Below are 24,335 nucleotides of genomic sequence, written 5' to 3' on the forward strand. Positions count from 1 at the left end.
GAGAGAGAGAGAGAGAGAGAGAGAGAGAGAGAGAGAGAGAAAGAGAGAGAGAGAGAGAGAATTTTTAGTGGAAAAATGATTTTAAAAAAATCAAGGTTCAGCTGGCATGGTGATGCATGCCTGTAATCCTAGTACTTGGGAAGCTGCGACAGGAGGATCACAGGTTTGAGGACAGCCTCAACAAGTAGTGAGACTCTCTTTCCAAATAAATTTAAAAATAAGTTTGAGGGTTTGGCTTGAAGGTAGAATGCCTCTGAGTTCAATCCTCAGTACCCCACCCCCACACACACAAAGCACTGGGAGGCTGAGACAAGGACAGGAGACTACAACTTAGTGAGAGCATCAGCAACTTAGAGAGACCCTGTTCAATAAACATATCTAAAGGGCTAGGGGTATAGCGCAGGTGTCCCTTTGTTCAATCCCAAGTTACCCCCCACACACAAACAAAGTGTTGGAAAGCCATGAGTACATATTTCTAATCCAGACACAGTTTTACTTGAAGCAGTTAACATTTCCATTTCCAGTGTGTGCTCATAGTTGAGCATGGATTTGAAGCATTTCATAAAAGAGCTGCTAACCTTTTAAGCAGTTGTTTGCTCTACTACAAGTCTTTCTAGTTGCATTGGAAATATTTCTACAGAATTTGGCCCTCGAACATAGCAAGTTTTGAAGGATACATTTATTTTAATAAATAAAAGAAATCAAAACATTTACCTCTGAAAATTTTATTCAGAAAGCAAAGTTTTGGCCTTTATAATAGCAACAAATAGAAAATTTTGAAAAATGAAAACAAATGACAATATGGTTCATGAGGAATTTCATGAGAAGCAAATGTTAGGGACTGGAGTAAGATCAAATTAATCAATGCCTTTGGACATACTTAGCTTAGGGTGTCAAAAGGACTCCTCTGTATTTTCAGGATTTAGACATATATCTGGAAGCTTCCATGATACCAATAAAAAATTAAGTGAGAAGCTTGGCATGGTAGCACATGCTTGTAATTCTAGTACTTGGGAGGCTGAGGTAGGGAGATTGCAGGTTCATGACCAGCCTCAGAAACTGAGTGAGGTACTTTGCAACTTAGTGAGACCCTGTTTCAAAGTAGAAGAACAAAATAGGGCAAGGAATTTAGCTTGAAGGTAGAATGTCCCTGGGTTTTCTTCGCAGTACTACAAACAACAAAAAAAAAATAAATGAGATTATATGTTTCATTAGTCATAATGTATTAGTTAAGATTCTTTTGGTTGCAAATGGTAGAATCCCAACTGCAAATCGATTTAAGCACAAAAGAAAATTCATTGATATATACAGCTGAAAAGTGTAGGGCTGAACAGTTTTTTCAGAAATGGCTAAATCTAAATGTTTCATAGTGTACTTCTATGTCAATTTTTCTTTCATTGTGTTGATTTCCTTCTCAGGCCTGCTGTCTTTGCATCCTCAGGCTTCACGTACTCTTATAACCACTAATCCAGTGAAGAGAATTTCTACTTTCCATTTTTTTCCAGACATTCATGGATTTAGATCATTGGTTCAAACCTATCACAAGGAGACCAAATATATTGCCTTAATAGACCTGGGCCACCCTCTCAGCTTGAAGCAGGGGTTTGCTGAAAATATTATCTGTGGCTACATGCATTTGTATGGCCAGAGAGGTTCTCTGTAGGAAGATTGAAGCCCATGTATGCTAGCTAGTGAGAAAAGCCAACAGATGGCCCCCACTTATAGAGTAGGGAACCTGCCATGACAATGTGAAACTCGACATTTATTTCATATTTTTAAATTGTATTTTATTTTGTGGAACTGAGGGTTGGATCCTCTGAGCTAAATCCCTAGCTCTATTTTATTTTTATTTTTGTAACAGGGTCTCGCTAGGTTGCTGAGGCTAGCCAGGGACCTGTGATCTTCCTATCTCAGCTTCCCAAGTACTGGGCTTACAGGCATGTACCACTATGCTTAGCTTATCTTTATTATGTGTGTGTGTGTGTGTGTGTGTGTGTGTGTGTGTGTGTATGTGTGCGTGCGTGCATATATGTGGTAAGGGTAATTGAACACAGGGCTTCACACAGGCTAGGCAGGTCCTCTACCACTGAGCTACAGTCCCAGACTTTGTAAAAGTTTGTGATAGAGTAACACTAAGTTGCCCAGGCTGGCCTTGAACTTGCCTTCTGCCTTAGGCTGCTGAGCTTCTGGGGTTACAGACATGTACCACCTTGTCTGGCTTACTGTAACCTTTTATGAAATCATTTTGGTACTAGGATTTGAATCCAGGGGCATTCTATCTCTGAGCTACTTCCCCCCTTTTATTATTTACTTATTTATTTGTATTTGTGTGTGTGTTGTATTTTTGTACTGCGTATTGAACCCATGGGGCATTCTACCTTCAAGCTACAACATTAGCACTTTTATTTTTTTTTATTACAGGTGTGTGGCATCACACCCTGCCTAACTTTTCTTTTTTGTACCAGAGGAACTCTGAGGTTAGTGTTCTTTTGAATAAGGGTATGCAGTAAAATTAAAATTGCTGTGCACACCATTCCTCCATTTGATTAGCTCACATTTTGAGTGCCTACTATATGCCCTGGAAGACAGTGCTTAGTATTTTCTCCTGTATGCAAGGACCTCAGAAACTCTGTGTGTGACAGACTTGTAAGCACATGATGAGAATCCATATGAAGGAGATAGGACAAATGAGCATGAGAGAGAGTGTCTCAGGGTTGTTTAACAAAGCTTTAGAGAGGGGTAGTCATTTTTTGTGGTGCTTCTGGGAATTGAACCCATGGGCATTCTACTTTGAAGTTATATTCCCTGCCATTTTTGTCTTTTATTTTGAAACAGGGTCTCACTAAGTTGCTGAGTCTGGCCTTGAACATGCCTCCTGTCTCAGCCTCCTAAGTACTGGGATTATAACAGTGTACCACCATATAACAAGCCCAGTTGCTTGGTAGTCTTTTTTTTTTTTTTTTTTTTTTGCTGTGCTGGTGATGGAACCCAGGGGGAGTCTACTTCCAAGCTACACCCCCAGCCCCATTTTTTATTCTTTATTTTGAAACAGGGTCTCACTGAGTTGAGAAGAGCTACACTAAGTAGCTGAGGCTGGCTGCGAACCACAATTCTCCTGTCTCAGCCTCCCAAATGCTGATATTACAAGCATGTGCTACCATGCCTGGCTTGGCAGTCATTTTTAATGAGTACATAATTAGGCACCCTATTAATAATGACAGAAAAGGAGCTCATGGCAAGCTCAGTCTCTTTTCTCTTGTTCATATTTGGTTCACTCCCTTTCTCTCATCCACCTATTTAATGTTTATTCCACCATTCTTTTAATGCTTATAACTGGTATGTAGCTGATATGATACCGCAAACACATCTGGTATGTAGATAATCCAGTCAGTACAAGGTTGTGAATGTTTTATCAGGTTAAAAAATTCTTCAAGGGCTGGGCATGGTGGCTCACAATTGTATTTCCAGTACTTGGGAGGCTGAGACAGGAGGATCACATGTTGCAGCCAGCCTCAGCAACTTAGTGAGGCCCTGTTTCAAAATAAAAAATAAAACAGGGCTGTTGGGAGGGGAACTAGATCAGAGGTAGAATGTCCCTGGGTTCAACCCCCATCACCAAAAAAAAAAAAAATCTTTCAAGAATATCATTTGCCGGGTATGGTGGCACACATTTATAATCCTCATGCTTGGGAGGCAGAGACAGGAGGATCATGCAGGTTCAAAGCCAGGCATGCTGGCTTAAGAGACCCTGTTTCCAAATAAAAAAATATATAAAAAAATAGGTCTGGGAGTGTAGGACGGAAGTAGAAGGGTTTCCAGGAACCCCAGTACCATCTTAAATATTAGACTTTTACAAGGATGTAAAGTGGCACTATTTAAAGCTGACTTCAGATAACATTAAATGATCACCATTTGTCCTTAGGCAACATTATGTGTGGAAATAAACATATCGTCTGCTTTTCAGAATTTAGGTATGGTCAATAACCAAAAAGAAACTTATCACCTATTGATCATAAATGTTATTCAGGATCAATTGAATTTTAAAAATCTATGACCTATAAAAATTAGACTTTTAGTGGGGCACATTGGTGCACTCCTGTAATCCCAGTATTAGGGAGGCTGAGACAGGAGGATTACAGTTTTGAGGCCAGCCTCAGTAATTTAGTAAGACCTTCAGCAAATTAGTGAGGCCCTTTTTCAAAGTAAAAAAATAAAATAGGGCTGAGGGTATAGCTAAGGATAAGAATGCCCCTGTTTTCAATCCCCATCCCCCCCACATACACACACAAGACATAATCAAGGCGCAAGGCTCTGGATTCAATTCCAAGAATTACAAAAATAGACTTTTAATTTTAAGATAATTGTAGATTTATGAGTAGTTTTAAAAATAATACAGAATGATCTTATATGTTCTTTTCTTTAAGTTGTAGAGGGCCTCACTAAGTTGCTGAGACTAGCTGAAAAACTTTCCTGTTTTAGTTGCCCTAGTAGTGGGATTATAGGTATGAGATACCAAGCCTGGATCCTATATATTCTTGTTCTCAGTTTCCACCAATAACATATTTTCCCTCCTTTGTTTTTTGGTGCTTAGAATTCAACACGATATATCACCTATGTACACTCTCTACCACTGAGCTATACTCCTAGGCCCAATGGTAACCTCTTGCAAAACTAGTACAATATAACAACCAGGATATGGATCTTGATAGATTCAAGACATAGACTCTGGGCATGGTGATACACACCTGGGAGGCTGAGACAGGAGGATTGCAGGTTTGAGACCAGCCTTGGAAACTTAGTAAGATTCTCAGCAGCCTAGTAAGACCTTATTTCAAAACACAAAATAAGGTTTGGGAATATAGCTCAGAGTTAGAATGTCTCTGTGTTCAATCCTCAGCACCACAAAAAAGGAAATATCCTTATATCTAAATTTTTGCCAAAATCTTTGATTATTTCTTTAGGAGTTATTCTTCAAAGGAGATCTGCTGAGTCCAAGAGTATGTGCATCTTAAAGTTTTCAACACTGATTGCCAAATCGCTTTCCAGAAAGCTTATATCAACTTTTGTTCCTACGGTGCATGGAAGTGCTTGGTTCATCACATTTATTAGTATTGAGTATTTAAAAATCTTTGCCTAATTTTTTAGTGAAAAACGATGTATTGTTATATTTATTTTTATAAGCATTGAAGGCAAACTATTATAAACATATGTGTGTGTTTGTATAGATTAGATTTTTGCATATTTTCTTCTGTTATATGTTCCAATCTTTTGACAATTTCTATTGAATTTTCTTATTAACTTGTAAATACTCTTTACATATTAAAGTTCTTAGAAGTTAACACATTTTTGGTACTGGGATTGAGTCTAGAGCTTTGTGGAAGATGCTAAGTGCATGCTCTACCACTGAGCTATGCTCCAGCCCTTTCTATGTGTGTATTACTAGGGAATGGACCCAGGGGAATAACACCTATAAGCTACACCCCTAGCCCTTTTATTATTATTATTAATTATTACTATTATTATTATTATTATTATTATTATTATTATTCGTGGTGGTACTGGGGTTCCTGGAAGCCCTTCTACCTCCGGGCTACACTCCCAGACCTATTTTATAGGTTTTATTTGGAAACAGGGTCTCTTAGGCCAGAGAGGCTGGCTCCGAACCAGCACGATCCTCCTGTCTCCGCCCCCCCAAGCGCGGGGATTACAAGTGTGCGCCACTATGCCCGGTTATTTTTTTTATTTTGAAACAGTGTCTCCCTAGGCTGCTGAGAGTCTCACTACATTGCCGAGGCTGTCCTCAAATCTGAGATGCTCCTGTCTCAGCCTCCCCAACACTGGGATTACTGGTATGTGCCACCATGCCGCTTCAGCATCTTCAATAACATCTTTATTGAGATAAAATTAAAATACTGTATATTTCAGTTCTTTAAACTATATAATTCAATGTATTTTAGTACTTTTTCAAACTTAAGTATCCATCAAAACCATTAGTTTCAGAGCATTCTGTGTGTGTGTGTGTGTGTGTGTGTGTGTGTGTGTGTGTATGTGTGTTTTACTGGGGAATTGAACCCGGGGTGTTCTACCTCTGGGATACATCCTCAGACCTATTTTATTTTTTATCTTGAAGCAGTATCTCACTAAGTTGCTGAGGGCCTCATTAAGTTGCTAAAGCTGGCTGTGACCCTGTAATCCTCCTATTTCAGCCTCCCAAGTACTGGGATTACATATACAGCCAGGCCCCTGAATTTCACTGTCTTAAAAAGAAATTTTTGGCCAGATATGATGGCACATGCTTGTAATCCTAATACTTGGGAGGCTGAAATAGGAGGATTGCAGGTTTGAGGCCAGTGTCAACAACTTAGCAGGACCCTGCTTCAAAATTTAAAAAAATTATAAAGGGTGGAGGTTGTATCTTGAAGAAATAATGCTCCTGGGTTCAGTGGCCAGTACCAAAACAGTAAAAAAATCAAACAAAGAAAAATGAAATTCTTCTCCCCTTAGTTGTTACACTCAGTTCCTTCATTCTCACCATTCTCTGATAACTAGTACTCTAATTCTTGTATCTATGTATTTGTCTATTCTGGAAATTTCATATAAGCCTGGCGTGATGGCGCACACTTGTAATCCCCGCGCTTGGGAGGCTGAGACAGGAGGATCATGCAGGTTCGAAGCCAGCCTCAGCTACTTAGAGAGGCTCTCAGCAACTTAGTGAGACCCTGTTTCCAAATAAAATATAAAATGGGTCTGGGAGTATAGCCCAGAAGTAGAATGCCTCTGGATTCCACCCCCAGTACAACCAAAAAATAAAAATAAAAAAAAATAAAAATAAAAAGACTAGCCGGGCGTGGTGGCACACGCTTGTAATCCCAGCATTCGGGAGATTGAGACTGGAGGATTGCAGTTCGCAGACAACCTCAGCTACTTAGTGAGGCACTCTGCAACTCAGTGAGACCCGGTTTCAAAATAAAAGAATAAAAAATAGGGCAGGGGGTGTAGCTCGGAGGTCAAATGTCCCTGGGTTCCATCCCCAGACCCACAAAAAATAAATAAATTTCATATAAATGAGATCATATAATATGTGGTCTTTTTTGTTTGATTTTTTAACTTAACATATATCCACAGTTCATCCATATTGTAAGCTATCTAAGAATTACATTTCTTTATAGGGCTGAATAATAGCCCATTGTGCTAATATACCACATTTTGGGTATCTATTAATTTGTTGGTGAATATTTATGAATTATATTGCTATGAATACTTATGTACTGGTTACTTTGTAGAAACATTTTTCATCCCATTTGAGTAGATATCTGGGAGTACAATTGTTGGATTATTTGGTAACTATATATTGAACGTTTTGAGAACCCAACAAACCATTTTCCATAGTGTTTATACTATGTAAGACTCACATCAAGCTAGATGTAGTAGTGCACACTTGCAATCCCAGTACTTGAGAGACTGAGACAAGAGAATCACAGGTTCAAGACCAGCCTTGGCAACTTAGTGAGACCCTCAGCAACCTAGCAGCATCCTGTCTCAAAACAAAAATTTAATAAAAGTCAGGGGTATAGTTCAGAGGTAGAATGTCCCTGGGTTCCATCCCCAACACCAATGGGGGAAAAAGAACTAGTAAAGTAATAGTTGGAAATTTTAGTTCATGTTTCATTTATTATTTTGTACATATAGACCAATTACTTGAGTGCCCATGAAAATAGATACATCAACTATAAATGAGGATTTAACTTCTCCATATTCTTGCCAATTATTGTTCATATGTTTTGTACTACTGGGGATTAAACCCAGGAGAATTCTACCTTTGAGATACCCCCTCAGACTTTTTTAAAATTTTGAGACAGGGTCTCATTAAGTTGCAGAGGCTGTCCTTGAACATGTGATTTTTCCTGTCTTATCCTCCAGAGTACCTGGGATTATAGGCATGTGCCACTGCACCTGGCATTATTGTCTCTATTTTGACTATAACTATCCTGGTGAGTCTTAAGTATAACTTATGGTGGTATTGACCTGCATATCTCTGATAGCTAATGATATGAGTATCTTTCTATGTACTAATTGGCTATTTGTATATCTTCTTGCCTATCAAAATATTTTACAAATATTTTACCCATTTTAAAATTTGGCCCTTCCTTCCCTTCCTACCTCCCTTCCTTCTTTCTTTCCTCCTTGGTACTAGGAAATGAACTCAGGGGCATTCTACTTCCAAGCTATATATATCCCCTGCCCTTATTTAATTTATTTTTTTGTTATTTTGAAGTAGTATATTTCTAGGTTGCTGAGAGGCCGGCCTCAAAACTATGATCCTCCTATTTTAGGTTCCAAAGTACTGAGATTAGAGGTATGTGCCATCACACCAAGCTAAATTTAGTTTTCTTATAATTTAGAGTTGTATCATATATATACTCTGAATATGAATCTTATTAGATGTGATTTGCAAATATTTTCTTACATTCAGTGGGTTGTCTTTTCATTTTTCTGATAGTATCCTTTGAAGTTCATTTTAAAAATGTGATGATATTCAGTTTATCTAATTTTTTTGGTGCCTGTACTTTGGATGTGATAGCTAAGAAACCATCACCTAAATCAAGGCCATTAGGATCTTTGTCCATGTTTTCTCCTGTGAGTTGTGTAATATTAACCCTTACATTGAGATCACTGGTCATCTTTGAGTTTTATATCTGATGTGAGGCATGAGTCCAACTTCTACATGAGGCTATCCAGTTCTTCCAGTACCGATGATTGAAAAGATGATTCTTGAGCCGGACGCGGTGGCGCACGCTTGTAATCCCAGCATTTGGGAGGCTGAGACCAGAGGATCGCGGTTCGCGGACAGCCTCTGCTACTTAGTGAGGCCCTCTGCAACTCAGTGAGACCCGGTTTCAAAACAAACAATAAAAAATAGGGCAGGGGTTGTAGCTCGGAGGTAGAATGCCCCTGGGTTCCATCCCCAGACCTGCAAAAAAAAAAAAAAATTAAATAAAAAAAGAAAAGATGATTCTTTCTCCATGTAGCTTTCTTGGCACCCTGTTCAAAAATAATTTACTTTAAGCCAGGTGTGATGGTGCACGCTTGTAATCTCAGCATTCGGGAGGCTGAGACTGGAGGATCACAGTTTGCGGACAGCCTCAGCTACTTAGTGAGGCCCTCTGCAACTTAGTGAGACTCTGTTTCAAAATAAAGAATAAAAAATAAGGCAGGAGGTGTAGCTCGGAGGTCGAATGCCCCTGCGTTCCATCCCGAGACCAATGAAAAATAATTTACTTTAGATGTAATCATTTATTACTGGACTCTTGATTCTATTCCATTGATCTAAGTATTCTCTCTCACATCAGTATCACACTGATTTGATTATTGAAGCTTTGTAATTAGTCTTTTTTTGGTACTGGGGGTTGAACCCAAGGGTATTCTACTGCCAAGCTATAACCTCAGCCCTTTTTATTTGGAAACAGGGTCTGGATAAATTGCTGAGGGTCTATGTTGCTGAAGCTGGACTTGAGCTTGGAATCCTTCTGTCTCATCCCCTCACATACTGGAATTACAGGTTTCTGCCACCATGACCAGATTTTAATTACTTCTGAAATTTGGAAATGTGAGTCCTCTGACTTTGTTCTTTTTTAGGATTGTTTTGAGCTGGGTTTGGTGGTACATGACTGTAATTTCAGTACTTGGGAGGCTGAGATAGGAGGATTGGACCTTCAAGACCATCCTCTGCAATGTAGTGAGATTTAGCACCCTAGTGGGACGGTGCTTCACAATAAAAAGTGCTGGGGGCAGGAGGAGCTTGGAGATAGAATGTCTGTGGAATCAATTCCCAGTATCACAAAGAAACAAAACAAACAAAAGAATTGTTTTGACTATTCTGAATAACTTGAATGATATTATTTTGATCATCATGACTTTACAATTTACTATTTGTGATTTGAATTTTATGATTTTTATTAACCAGAAGTTTTTTCAGTTCTTGTAAAAATGCAATATTTATTTATTTATTTAGCGGTACTGGGGATGGAACTCAGGGGCATTCTACCTCTGAGCTACACTCCCAGCCCTATATTTTATTCTTTATTTTGAAACAGGGTCTCACTGAGTTGTAGATAGCCTCACTAAGTAGCTGAGGCTTGCCATGAACCCACGATCCTCCTGTCTCAGTCTCCCAAATGCTGGGATTACAAGTATACACCACCACCCCTGGCTAAAAATGTAATTTTTGTAAACATAATTCACAGTGTAGAGTACACAATTGTAAGAGACTCATTTACCTCCCTAAGGAAGATAGTGAAGCTAGTTCAGAGTACTAAAAAACAAATATTTATTGAAGTGGTTTAGAAACACATTTAGTTTGCTGGGAAATGAATGTTGTAAGAAAAGAGTGAAATATAAACATAGGTGTGTGATATGCAAGGTATCAAACTGTAATCATTGGCGCTAGTTTTTCTGCTGAAGAGAAATCATTTGCAGTTCTAGGGATTGAACCCAGGGGTATTCTATTTTTGAGATACACTCCAAGGCCCTTTTAATTCTTTGTTTTGAAAGAACAGGGGTCTCACTAGGTTACTGAGTGTCTCACTAAATTGTTGAGGCTAGTGTGAAACCTGAGATGATTCTCTTGTCTCAGCTCCCCAGGATTATAAAGACATCATCCCCTATTGTCATCTAGTACTTTATGTAGCATGCTTCTCATTTTTTAATAAAATTATTGGTGCACTGTAGTCATACATCTTAATGTAGTACCATGATGCCAGAGGCATAAATGCACACATCACTCATTTATCCTTTACCCAATTCCTACCCTCATTCCTCCTAATGATCGGCTTAGTGATTGACTTTGATATGTTTGTGAATGTACATCATATACATCAGCGAATTTCCCCCTTCCCCCCTCTCATCCCCCTCAGTTCACCTTAATTGCTCATCGATGGTTTCTCCTCCATTTAGAGTTCCTCTTATGCCTGTTATTTATTTTTCACTTATTTTACAACTGAAATAGTGGTAAAATTCTAAATATCACCTTATCCTCAGTAGTGGGGAGATTATAAGTGGCTGCTTCTCTAAGCTCTGCACATTTTCAAGAGAGGTTCCTTGCAAATTTTGACTTAACATATTTAGGCAGTTTAAACTGGTTAGAGAAAAAGGTGCGAGAGCATGTGTAGGTGTTTTTCTCCCTTAATCACTCTGCCTTTTGTATTTGTCTGCACCCATTTTCCTAGAGTAAAAATCAGATTTCCCACAGCATGTTTAAAAAGATCCACTTGGAATTATTGGCGTATGGAACATCAGTCCACTCTCCAGCCAGAAAAAAAAAAATTGAAAATGATAAGGATTAAGAAAAAAAGTGGCACTTGTAATACCCCTAAGGGCTTCTGGCATTAGAGTAAAACTGAGGCAAAATCTAGTCGATCTCAGACTTAGTTTGGCTGCAGACACTCAGGCCTCTCATCCACCAGCTACAGTTTTATGGGCAGGGCTTCCGCAGGTCTTCTATGTTCCATTTATCCCAGAAGCTGTTGCTCATCAGCCTAGTTGCTGGGGGCTTTGGGCTCAGGACAAGGAAAAGGCTCTGGCACCTAAAAGGTTCGCATTCGGCTTTAAGGGGTCCTCTTCTTACTTTTCTTGTATCCTCTCTAAAGCGCACCAAGAGTTCCAAGTCCATAAAAGATGGCAGCCCAGGTGTGTGTACACATGGGGCTTCCTAGGACCCCACCATTAGGAAATCACGGATTAGAGGGCGGGAGACTAGTTATCCCTGTGGTCAGAGATTATCCGCGCGCAGGCGCGCGCCCTAGTGGGGGCGGGGTAAGGGAAGGCACAATTCCGCCTTCAGCAACTAACCCCTTCAGGCTATCCAGGGTCCCTCTTGCCGCCAGCAAAGCCAGCAGCCTTGCCAGGGCCACCTGCATGTACCGGCACTGTGTACAGCCTTTGTGCCGCGAAGCTCACCCCGGCCGGTCCGAGCTAGGATGCTGAGGAACTGCCAAGGCTTACAGGAGTTGCCCTGGGAGTGCGAGGCCGGCCGTCTCCTCCCACCACGTGCGCCAGTTTAGCCCGGCCTTCCCTCCCCTGACAATGAGCGTCTCTGCGGGGGTTCTCCCTTTAGGCTTTGGGCGTCCCTCCTCCACACCTTCCGCCTCACCTCTTCCTCAGCGGAGCTGAGTGGAGTTGGGGTGCGCGTCCCGAAAGAGTTGCCCTCGCGGCGGCGGCGGCCAGATCCCCAAACTCGGAGCAAGTTCCCCGCCCCCGGCGCGCCGCGCTCGCTGACTCTGGCGTCCTGGCCCCTGCTAGGGGGCTCCAGTGGGCTCACCGCATCCCTCCGGAGGCGCGGCAAGCACAGTTTGGTTTCGACCGGCCGGCGAGGCGGCCCGGGCTCCCCTGAGAGGATGGCGGCCGCAGGGTCCCGATCCCATCGGGGCTTGCCGCCTTTGGCCGCCAGGCACTCGCTTCGAACTGCCTTGGAGCCCAGGACCCCGGGCGCGGGTTCGAACCCGGACGTCTGCACTTTGGTGCGGACAGTACCGACGGCCCCTCTGCAGGTGGACGTGGCCATGGCCCTGCGGCGCATGAGAATCGCGGAGAAGTACGGGAATAACTATCTCTGCCTCCTGCAAACGGTCTTCCTCGCAGGTAGGTCGCATCCTCTGCACATTCGCCTCCTCAAGGCCTCGGGCTCTTGCCTAGCTCGCGCCCTGGTCTTCACCCGCTGCTCCGGCGCGCACACATGCTCTCCCGCACACCCGGCACGCGCGCACGCCGCCCCACTGCAGTGGCTCGCCCAGATGCAGCCCCATGGTTCCCGGTTCCCCGCCAGCCGCCGCGCTGCAGGCGTGCAGCTTCAGTCTGCGCTCTTACAAGTCAGGCAAACCATGAGAATGCCGGGGAGGCGCCGGAGCTACATCCGCTGTGGGGTCAGGTGGGAATGGACCGCACCATCGAACTCCGCATACCGCTCATCAGAACTCAGCCTCCGGGAGGGTGTACTTCACTTGTAATAGTCGCTGAAGCCAGAAAAGCGATAACAAAAATAACGTGTATGTATGGGAAACCAAGTAAAAAAGGCGTTTAGAATCGGATAGCCTCAGGACTGCAGGGTAGAGGAGTTGTAGGGAAAGAAAAACAAAAAAAACAAAAAACTGCTGCGGAGGATTTGGGCATTATTTCCCAAGTGGGGCTTCCCAGTTCAGTCCAGAGTTTCCTGCCTCTCGGGGTCCTGGCTACCCAGGCAGAAGATCTTGTTTGTCCTTGAGGACAAACAGAACACAAGCTAACTCAAAATCTTTGCTGCCGCAGTTTGGCAAAGGGGCGAATGGCTTTAAGAATGAACACTCGGGACACACCTTGACCAAGCTGGACTTGACCAGCTTTAGGATGGGTGTGTCGGGGAAAGGTGCAGAGGCACTGGGGCTGTAAGAACAGCTCATAGGGGACCTTTCTGACTTGCTCAGAGGGACATCTACAAGGAGCTGCAATTGATGGACACGTTTTCATATGAGCTCTTGTTAAGTCTTGGCTTAACTTGTGCTATGCCATTGAATGGGAGTTTTAGTATTAAAAAATAGATTTAGTGGCTGGTTTTCCTAAATCAGTTGGCTTACAACAAACACATTGCCTCCAGCATTCCTCTTTTTTAGAGGTTATCCGTGAATTGGATGGAGGTTACGGAGCTCAGTTAAACCACAGGAAATAATTAAAGGCCCAATCTAAGCATCTTCATAACACACAATGTTTGTTCTTGTCTGGTTTGTTTTGAGGCAGGAAATGCTTTTTTTATATGTAATAGTTAATCATTGCTGGTCCTGATGGTGCACACCTGTAATCCCAGTACTTGGAAGGCTGAGACAGGAAGATTACAGGTTTTGAGACCAGCCTCAGCAACTTAGTGAGACCCCGTTTCAAAATAAAAAATAAGAAGCCAGGTGTAATGCCTCACACTTGTAATCCCAGTAGTTTGGAGACAGACGGGAGGATGGCATGTTCGAGGCCAGTCTCAGCAACTTAGTGAGGCACTGAGCAAAATAGTGAGGCTTTTTTTTTTAAATAAAAAAGGGCTGGGGTGTAGATGAAGAGGTAGAATGTTCCTGGGTTCGATCCCTAGTACTACACACACACACACACACACACACACACACACACACACACAGAGTTATCAATGGCACACAAAATTATTCACAGCAATATAAATAGTTTTTTGGTACAAATGAATCTCACTAAAAACTTTCTGTGCAGTGCAGTGAAAAATACTTTCTTCTTCATATTTACCTCCTACATTTTCACAAAGCTGAATATCATAGGAGAAACGTATGCTTAGTCACAAAAGAAATACAAATCAGCATCTCACTGATTCATCTAATTTCTAGAGTTGTACAATGTGTCCGCTTCCTTCCTTTGAAGGTTTCCTGCATGTTGACAGGCTCTTGTCACTGTCATTGCAATAATTGCAGCAGCTCAATGACACCAGTTGCTTTGCTGAGTTTTTGCATGGGCCAGCAGTACTTTTACATGTTTCAACATTTTCAGAAGTAATCGCCACTTCCTAGTAGTGTTCTCTGGAAGGGCACATGTGCCATGTAGCTAGGGCACACACCACAGATTTCTTTACTACTTTTTGTTTGTATTGAGACCAACATCTCATTATATAACCCAGGGTGATATTGAACTGGTGGCCTCAAGTGTACTTTCCTCAGACTCCTGAGAATCTGGGAAGGCATGTGTGACGTCACCATACCTGGTTTGCACTCCTTTATTTATATATTTTTGTGAAATTGGGAATTGAACCCAGGGATATTCAAGTTCTGTGCTACAGCTCATCCCTATTATATTTTATTTTTATTTTGAAACGGGGTCTTGTTAGGTTGTCAAGGATCTTGCTAAGTTGTGGAGGGTCTTGCTAAGTTGTTGAGGAGGCTGGGCTTGAACTTGGGCTCCTCCTGTCTCATCCTCTCAAGTATTGGTATTACAGGTGTGTACCACTGCACCCGGCTGTACTGTAACTTCATATGTGAAAAGGATTTCATATACTTTAAAAATATTCCTATATTTAGCCAGGTATGGTAGCACATGCCTGTAATTACACTACTTGAGAGGCTGAGTGAGGAGGATCACAGGTTTGTGGCCAGCCTCATCAATTTATCAAGATCCTGCTGAAAAATTAGGATGGGAGGTATAGAATGACTTTAGGTTCAATCCCCAGTTACTACACAAAAAATTCATGTATCTAACAATGTGTTTATAAGGTTTTTTGTTAAAGAATTTTCTGAGTGCTCACTTCGGTAATGATCATTTTAGCCTGCTTCCTATCAGGAATTATGCTGAAGTGTAATAAATTAATTGCATATAAGTTAGGTATAGTGGCACAGTTTTAAAATACCAGTACTTGGGAGGCTGAGACAGGAGGATTGTAGGTTCAAAGGCAGCCTTAGCAACTTAGCAAAACTCTCAGCCACCTGTCTTGTCTAAAAATAAAAATGTAAAAATATGGCTGGGGTGTAGCTCAGAGGTATAATGCCCCAAAGTTCAATTCCTAGTACCTAGTAACACACACGCACACACACACACATGCACACTTGTGTGCGTGCAAGTGTGGGATCTGTCCTGAGGAGGCTAGATGAAAGAATGATTGATTTCCCTTTAAAAGAAGGGAAGAATTCATGGAGGAGGGAAGCCTAAGTCTTAGCTTGAGGGATGCATACAAATTTCTAGGTGGAAAAGTGATGGTGATGGAGTGTGGTACAGATAGGTGGGGAGAAGGGAATTCTAGGGAAAAGAAATGAGATGGGCAAAGACAAGCACAAAGGTGAGAGTATAAGAGGTATGGGGAATTGTAGGTGATTTTTTGTACTGGAAATTGAACCCAGGGGTGTTCTATCCCTGAACTACACACCCAGCCCTATTTTATTGTATATTTTTAAATAGGATCTTGTCAAATTACCAAGATTGGTCTCAAACCTTCGGACCTCCTCTTTTTATACTTTAATTGGTGCATTATAGTCTCACATCATAATGTAGTTCAGAGTGATGGTGATGTATTTGCATACACTACTCAGTTATCTTTCAGTCTCTCAAATAGTGTATCATAGAGCCTGGCCTGTCAATGTTTTTCAAATGGTTGAAGCTGGGTGCAGTGGAACATGCATGTAGTCCCAGCTACTCATTAGGAAGGTTGATGATTTGAGCCCATGCATTTAAGACCAGCCTGGACAATATAGTGAGATCCTATCTCCAAAAAGTATATAAGGAACCGGGCATTGTGGCTCACACTTGTAATCCCAGTACGTGGGAAGTTGAGACAGGAAGATCATAGGTTTGAGGACAGCCTCAGCAAGCAATGAGACCCTCATTAACCTAGCAAGACCCTGTTTCAAAATAAAAATAAAATAGGGCTGGGGGGGTAGCTCAGAGGTACTTGGCTCAATCCTTAATACCACACAAAAATATATATTGATTGGAGTGTAAAATATGAAAGGCAGAGGAGAGATAAATTTGAAGTGGTGGGCAGGGGCCATAGCAGGTCAGGGCTTGTAAGACATATTATAGTTTTACTTTATTTCCAGGGTAGTGAGAATCCTTTGGAGTATTATAAGCAGATTAGAGGAAGGCTAGTGCATATGGTTGTATGGGTTTTATACTGTAAAATTCTTGGGTTCATTTATACAGACTATCCCATGAAACAACCCTTGATAATGTTGTAGTTCACAGTATGAACAGTGGCCCACAGTGGCTGTACCTGCTGGGACTCTATGCTTTTACAAAGTCACTCTGGCAATCCTGGGCTGCCAGAGGTTGACACATTAGTAGGAAAGCAGTTGAAATAAGCTGTGCATGAGTGGGTGAAGGTGTGGACTGGCCATTCTAAGCACAGGGAGATGGGCGAGGTCTGAGAGGGTGTAATTGATTTGACTTGGTGGCTAGTTATGGTCTTTGGGGGATAGGAAGACTAGACTGTTTCTAGTTTTCTGGTTAGGGTGACTGGATGGGTTTGAGGCCTGGGTAACTTAGTGAGACCCTGTTTCAAAACAAAAAATATGGCTGAGAGAGCTTGGTGTTGTGGCACACACATGTAACCCTAGTAATTGGGAGACAGAGACAGAAGGATCGAAGGTTTGAGGCCTTGGAAGCTTAGTGAGGTTCTCAGCAACTTAGTAAGACCTTGTTTCAAAATCAAAAATAAAAAGAACTGGGGATGTAGTTCAGAGGTAGAATGTCCCTGGGTTCAATCCCCAGTAGCAATAAAACAACAACAACAACAACAACAACAACAACAACAAGCAATAAAACAGGGCTAGTAGTACAGCTTGGAGGTAGAATGACACTAGGTTCTATCCCCAGTACTACACACACACACACACACACACACACACACACACACACACACAGAGATATATAATCTCTCTCTTATATATATATATATAAAAGAGAGAGAGGGAGAAAGAGAGAGAGAGAACATTAAGACAGAGAATGATGGAAGGCAAAGAACAAGTTTGGGTTTTTTTTAGGTTCATTCATCTTATTTTATGTTACTTTTTATGGGCTTCATATGCTCCAAATGTACTCTTCCACTGAACTACATTGCCCAGCTCTGGGGGTCAATTTTGAATATGTAGTTTCTGGTGAACATTCAGGTAGCCCTGCCAACATGTCTGGAGCTGGGAAGAAGTAAGAAGGAAATCTTATTCTTTACTCATATCTATAGGATCCATTAAGCAACTTGGAACATTGATATTCTTTCCTTAAATCTATGTTATCTATAGGCTAGCTGCATTATCTAAGGGCTCAGCAAGTCTAGTATAAAAATAACCACACATTTATTATAAAATTACCTTTTGAACTTGCCTTTAAATAAAAATTTTCCCCTCCCATATTCCCTTACCTGATGATAAAAACAAAAAAAAATGTTTTGCATTCCTCATGGAAGTTATAAACTCTACTGATCTAACACAACCTCAGACAACTGAGGGGTTAGTCGTTGTGAAAACCTGTTCACTGCAAATTGTATTTATCGCATTCCAGCTCAAGTAGATAAGGAAATAACAGCAATATTTAATTATCCAGTGTACATTGCAGCATATATAAAAATGCATCCCAGTGATGGGTCATTTATAGGGCCACATTATACTGAGTGTTCTACATAGCTGATTTTCCTAGGGAACTGAGGCTCAGCTCTTTTAGTGGGTAATTTTCCCCCTACATAAATCTGTTTTGAATAGAAAGCTTTTCACAAAGATTACTTACCTTCCTGACTCCTGAATCTGTAAACAAATGCTTCCTTTCTTGGTGACTCAAGATTATGCATTGTATACAGGGCTGGTAGGGATTCAGTAGAGGGCTCTTTGTCTCTATGTTAAGTGAGCACAGAGTGTTCTGCCTTTTGTTGTTATGTCTGTTTTTTCCCTAATCTTCTATGTATTCCTTCTTTGTTGCTGCTATTTCTTACTGCTTTTAATTTAACTCGTTACTAACCAGCTGTTATTGCCTCATTGTCCATTGCACCTTTTGATGTGTTAGAAGCCAGAGAACAAGATAACCACAACTGTTAAAACTATCTGTAAAATCTGAGTAAATAGATTATGAGCAGGAGTGTTGAGGGGAGCCTACCTCTGTGTGTGTGTGTGTGTGTGTGTGTGTGTGTGTGTGTTACTAGGGATTGGATCCAGGGACATTCTACCTCTGAGCTATACCCCCAGCCTTATTTTATTTTTTTTTTGAAACAGGGTTTCAGTAAATAACAGGACTTAGACCTAAAATATGTGATCTTCATGTCTCAGCCTTTCAAGTACTGCAATTTCAAGGGTGCACTCTGATTAATGATAACCCTGCCCAACTGGAGATTGAATCCAGGGACAGTCTACCAGCTAGGTCAGCTTAATGGTAACCTCCTCCCTCTGCACTGGGAATTGAAGCCAGGGACAATCTACCTCTCAGCTACAACCCCAGCCCTTTGTAGTTTTATTTTGAAACAGGGTCTCCCTATAGTGTTTAGAGTCATGCTAGGTTGCTGAGGCTAGCCTCAAACTTGTGATTTTTCTCTCTAACCCTTCCAAAGTACTGGAATTACAGGTATGTACCACGGTGAGGAGAGTACTTTTTATTTTATTTTATTTTTTGTGATGCTAGGGATGGAACTCAGAGGCTTTCTATCTTTGGGCTACACTCTCAGACCTTTTTTCTATTTTATTTGGAAACAGGGTCTCACTAAGTTGCTGAGAGCCTCACCAAGTAGCTGAGTCTGGCTTCGAACCTGTGCAATCCTCCTGTCTCAGCCTCCAAAGTCCTGGGATTACGAGCATGCGCCACCACGCCTGGCTACTTCTTATTTTAAAAGACTTTTATTGGTGCATTGTAATCTCATATCATAATAAAGTTCAGTGATAGGGACATGCATGCATATAGCACTTGGTGAGCTTCCCCCCAGCTCCTACCCCACTTTCTCCCCTTCCTTGTACATAGTATTGAGATTGGCATTGCTAATTTTATGTATGTATATAGTATCAGTGAAAGTGTTTCTTTTATCACCTTCCCTCTTCCCTAGACCCCCTGCATCACTCTACTTGGATTTCTTTTCTATCTGGAGTCTTCTTTGTTTCTCAGTTTTTCCCTAGCTTCTACATATGAGAGAAAACACATGATCCTTCATTTTCAGTGACTGTCTAATCTCACTTAGCATAATATTATCTAGTTCCATCCATTTTTCTGCAAATGACATATAATTTTGTTCTTTTTTATTGCCAAATAGAATTCCTTTGTGTGTATATCCCATAATTTCATAATCCATTCATCTGTTGATGGCCACCTAGGTTGGTTCTGTGATTTGGCTATTGTGAACTATGTTACTACAAACATGAGGGGAGTCTACTCACAATGCATGTGAACTTTAATAGTCTCTGTAATATCTATTCTGATTGCATAATGGCTGTGTTCTAGATGGCTGATGTTGTTAAATATATGATCAGTAAATCCATGTAATATTAAGATATTATAGCATGTGAAATTGTAATGTTTTACTTCCTTGTAGGACAAATCAAGTGCATCTAGAATCTCTGATACATTTTATCCACTGCATTTCAAAGGCATGCCTGTAAGTGCCCAGCATTAGGAGACCCTTTTTTCTTAGGAGACTGAAAACAAATGCCCTGCTCCCTGGTTGAAATCTTCTCAAGCAAGTATCCTCTGAAGGCTCAATAAACTGCTTTTACCTTCTCTCTTCCCTTGCAGAGTAGAGAGGCCAACCCATAAGGAGAGAAGTCCTTCCAGCTAACGACTGACTGAGCCAGTGCCCCTTTCTATTGCTACTGGCTTCTGACAAGAGGCCAGTGTCATAGCACCTTTTTTCCATCTCTTATTTTACTTAAATCTTCCCTTCTCTGTAGATATATAGGAAATAATAGAATCCAACCAACTTCTTGTTACTTCTGGCACTTGGAAGATGGCATTGGGCAAAGAGCTAAAGGAGGTGGGGGAGTGAGCCATCTTCTGTGGGCAGGGTCCCAAGCAGATGGTTTCTCAGTGTAAAGTCCCTGAGGTGAGAGAGCTGACAAGTTCAAGAACAGGAAGGGGAGCAGTGTGGCTGAAGCAGTATTTAGATTTGTGCATGTCTGTATAAGTGAAAGCTGTATACCCAGCAGGGTCTAGATCACTTAGGGATTGGATGGACTCGGGCTTTTGTTGTGACTCAGGCGAGGCTTGAGGAAGTTTAGAGCAAATGAGTGGCTTGTGTTTTAACAGGATGCACCTGGGTGTTGTGTGGAAGGAGAAGAGGCTAAAGGTGATGCAAAGATGGAAGCAGTGCCTGTAGTCCCAGAAGAGAATCCTGGGTTTGAGGACAGCCTCAGCAACCTAGTGAGACCCTGTTTCAAAGAAAAAAAAAATGAAAAAGGGTTTAAGGTGTAGCTCAGAGGTAGAATGCTCTGGGTTCAATCACCAATGTTAAAATAAATAGGGGGGAGGGAAGGAGAGAGAGAAAGAGAGAAGAGAATGAGTATGAATATCTCCATACCCATCAGCTGTCATTCCTCATTTTTCCCCAACAACCCTTTTCCAGGGTCCTGGAAGCCACTAAATACAGTTCTTTGTATTTTTTTGTTGTTGGTGGTGGTGGTACTGGGGATGGAACCCAGGGGCATTCTACCTCTGAGCTACACTCCCAGCCCTGTTTTTTATTCTTTATTTTGAAACAGGGTCTCACTGAGTTGCAGAGGGACTCAGTATCTGAGGCTGTCTGCGAACTGCAACCCTCCTGTCTCAGCATCTTAAATGTTGGGATTACAAACTGTACCATCACACCCGGCTAACTGTTTGTATTTGTAGAAGTACCTATTCTGGAGATTTCATATAAATAAAATCATGCAGTATGTGATGATTTTTGACTGGCTTTTAACCAAGCATATAGCTGTTTTAAGATTCTTCTGTGTTGTAGCACGTATCAGTACCTCATTCTTTATATAACTGAATCTTAGGGTGCTATATAGATAGATCACATTTATTATCCATGTATAAGCTGATGGATAGTTGGGTGTTTTCTTCCTTTTGGCCATCATGAATTATGTTGCTCTGAAATTTTTATACAAGGTTTTGTGAACATATGTTTTGTTTCTCTTTGGTGTAAATTTTGGAGTGGAAATTGCTGGATAATTAGAGCAACCGTGTGTTTAATCTCCGAGGAATCCACACACCCTTTTCAAAGGCAGCTGCACAGTTTTACCATCTCACCTTCAATGTTTGCCAGCTGTACTTCTCCTACATCCTTTCCAGGGCTGTTAATTTTCTTTTGATTCCAGCCTAGGAATACTATGGGTGTGAACTGGCTTCTCATTGTGGTTTTGATACGAATTTCCTGAAGGATGAGGGATGCAGAGCATCTTTTCACTGTGCTTATGGATCAATTGTCTTTGAATAAATGTCTATGCAGATTCGTTTTCTACCTTAAAGTTTGGCTATTCCTCTTTTTATTAGTGAGTTGTGAATTCTTTCTTTAGTCTAGATTTGAAAGACACCCTTATGAAATATTTTTTTCATTGAGCCAATAGTATGTTGACTATATTAATTTTTATTTTTATACTTTTATTGGTGCATTATAGTCTTACATCATAATGTAGTTCAGAGTAGTTCATAGTGATATTGACATATATACACACAGCACTTGGTGGGCTTTCCCCTGCCCTCTCCTCACTCCCCCTTCTCCTTACAAAATATGGAAATTGACATTGGTATTCTCACATATGTACATAATGTCCATGGAAGTTTGAAAACATTTCTATATTTCTATTCTGTGAGTTAAATATTTACTTTTTTTGGTGGTACTGGGGTTCCTTGAAACCCTTCTACCTCCAGGCTACACTCCCAGACCCATTTTTATATTTTTATTTGGAAACAGGGTCTCTTAATCCAGTGTCTCCCAAGCATGGGGATTACAAGCGTGCGCCACCACGCCCGGCGTAAATATTTACTTTTTTGATTGATCCTTTGAAGCACAAGTGATTTTTAACTTTAAGTCAAATTTATCTATTTTTCTTTATCACTGTGCTTTTGACGTCAAATATAAGAAAACATTGCCTAATCACAAAGAATTACGATTATGTGTTCCTGTAAGAGTTTTTATGGTTTTAGCTTATTTTTCATTACTGAGATTGTACCCAGGGGTGCTTTACCACTGGAACTATATAGCCACAGCTCTTTTTTTTTAACTTTTGATATAGGGTCTCATTCATTTGCCCAGGATGGCCTCATACTTGCCATTATCCTGTCTCAGCCTCCCAAGCACTTGGGATTACACTGCACATGGTTGGTAAGAGTAGCTCTTATTTAGGTCTTTGATATATTATGAGCTGAGTGTTTTAATGTGTAGTGTAAGAGATCCAACTTCATTCTTGTGCATGTTTAAAACCAGTGTCCCTGAAACATGTCTTGGCATCCTGGTTAAAAATCAACCAACCCTAAATATAAAGGTTTATTGATTGACTCCAAATTATATCCCCTTGATCTTTCAGTCAGTCATTCTACCTTTTTTTGATTACTATAGCTTCGTCAAATTTGGTGGCGCATGCTGGGAGGCTGAGAAAGGAGGATCGCAGACTTAGGACAGGCTCAGCAATTTAGTGAGATCTTCAGCAATTTAAGGACACTGTCTCAAAATAAAAAATAAAAAATAAAAAGGGATGGGTGTGTAGCTCAGAGGTAGAATGCCCTTGGGTTTAATCTTCAATGCAGATGAAAAAGGAGGAGAAGGAAGAGGAGGAGACAGTTTTCTTTTTCTTTCAATCAAAAAAGTTATTTACTAAACAAGTTAAATACAAATAAAAGTATACTTAAAAGTCCAAGAGTACTGAATTCCTTTTTGAAATATCTATTCTGGGAATAAATATACTGCCTAACTTTTTTTGTGTGGTCTTGGGGGTGGACCCCAGGGGCTTTTCAACCTCCGGGTTACACTTCCAGACCTATTTTATACTTTATTTGGAAACAGGGTCTCACTAAGTTGCCGAGAGCCTCACTAAGTAGCTGAGGCTGGCTTTGAACCTGTGCCATCCTCCTGTCTTAGCCTCCCAAGTGTTGGGATTACAAGTGTGTGCCACCATGCCCGGCGGCCTAACTTTTTAATGATAAGGGAAATGATAAAAGTAAATAGATAGGAAACATTCTTAAACAATAAAATACATGGTAAATTTAAAATAAAGTGCTAAAATTTTTAAAAGAAGTCCTGTTTTTAATAAACCAAAATATCTTTTTATAACACATTTGGTGGTTATGATGTTGGAATTTAGCAGAACTATCAAATCCATAGTTGTTCTCAAATCAGGATGTTTAAATTATATGTTTGTTTTGTTTTCCATTAAATATAAACAAGTATGTTCATATATAAAATATGTTTTTGCTAAGTATGGACAATTTACAGATCCAGCACATTCTTTCTAAAATTGTATAACACAAAGTATGAAACCTTAAGAAGGTGAGTTTATATGTTGTCTATTAATTTGGACACTGGAAAGTTGGGCCCTCTTGAGAGTATACCAGGAGAAGTTTTTCTAATTTTGCTCTTTTTCAAGATTGCTTTGGATATTCTGGGTTCCAAATGAGTTTTAGGATTAGCATGTCAACTGCTGTGTAAAAACCCAGATAGTATTTACTTAGCTAGGGATTGCATTGAATTTGTAGACCCCTAGGGAGTATTTGGTTGTCAGTTTTATAGTCATACAAATTGAGGCGCCCCAACTGTGGGGTATTTAGAATTAAGGTATTCGGGAATTCTTTACTATAATAGATATTTGAATTCTGACCATCACTGCTTATATTAGTCATCTTTAGTTTGAAAAGAATTTAGAAGGATTACAATATAT

The sequence above is a fragment of the Muscardinus avellanarius genome, assembly GCF_963383645.1.
Source record: "Muscardinus avellanarius genome assembly, chromosome: X".
NCBI classification, from domain to species: Eukaryota; Metazoa; Chordata; class Mammalia; order Rodentia; family Gliridae; genus Muscardinus; species Muscardinus avellanarius.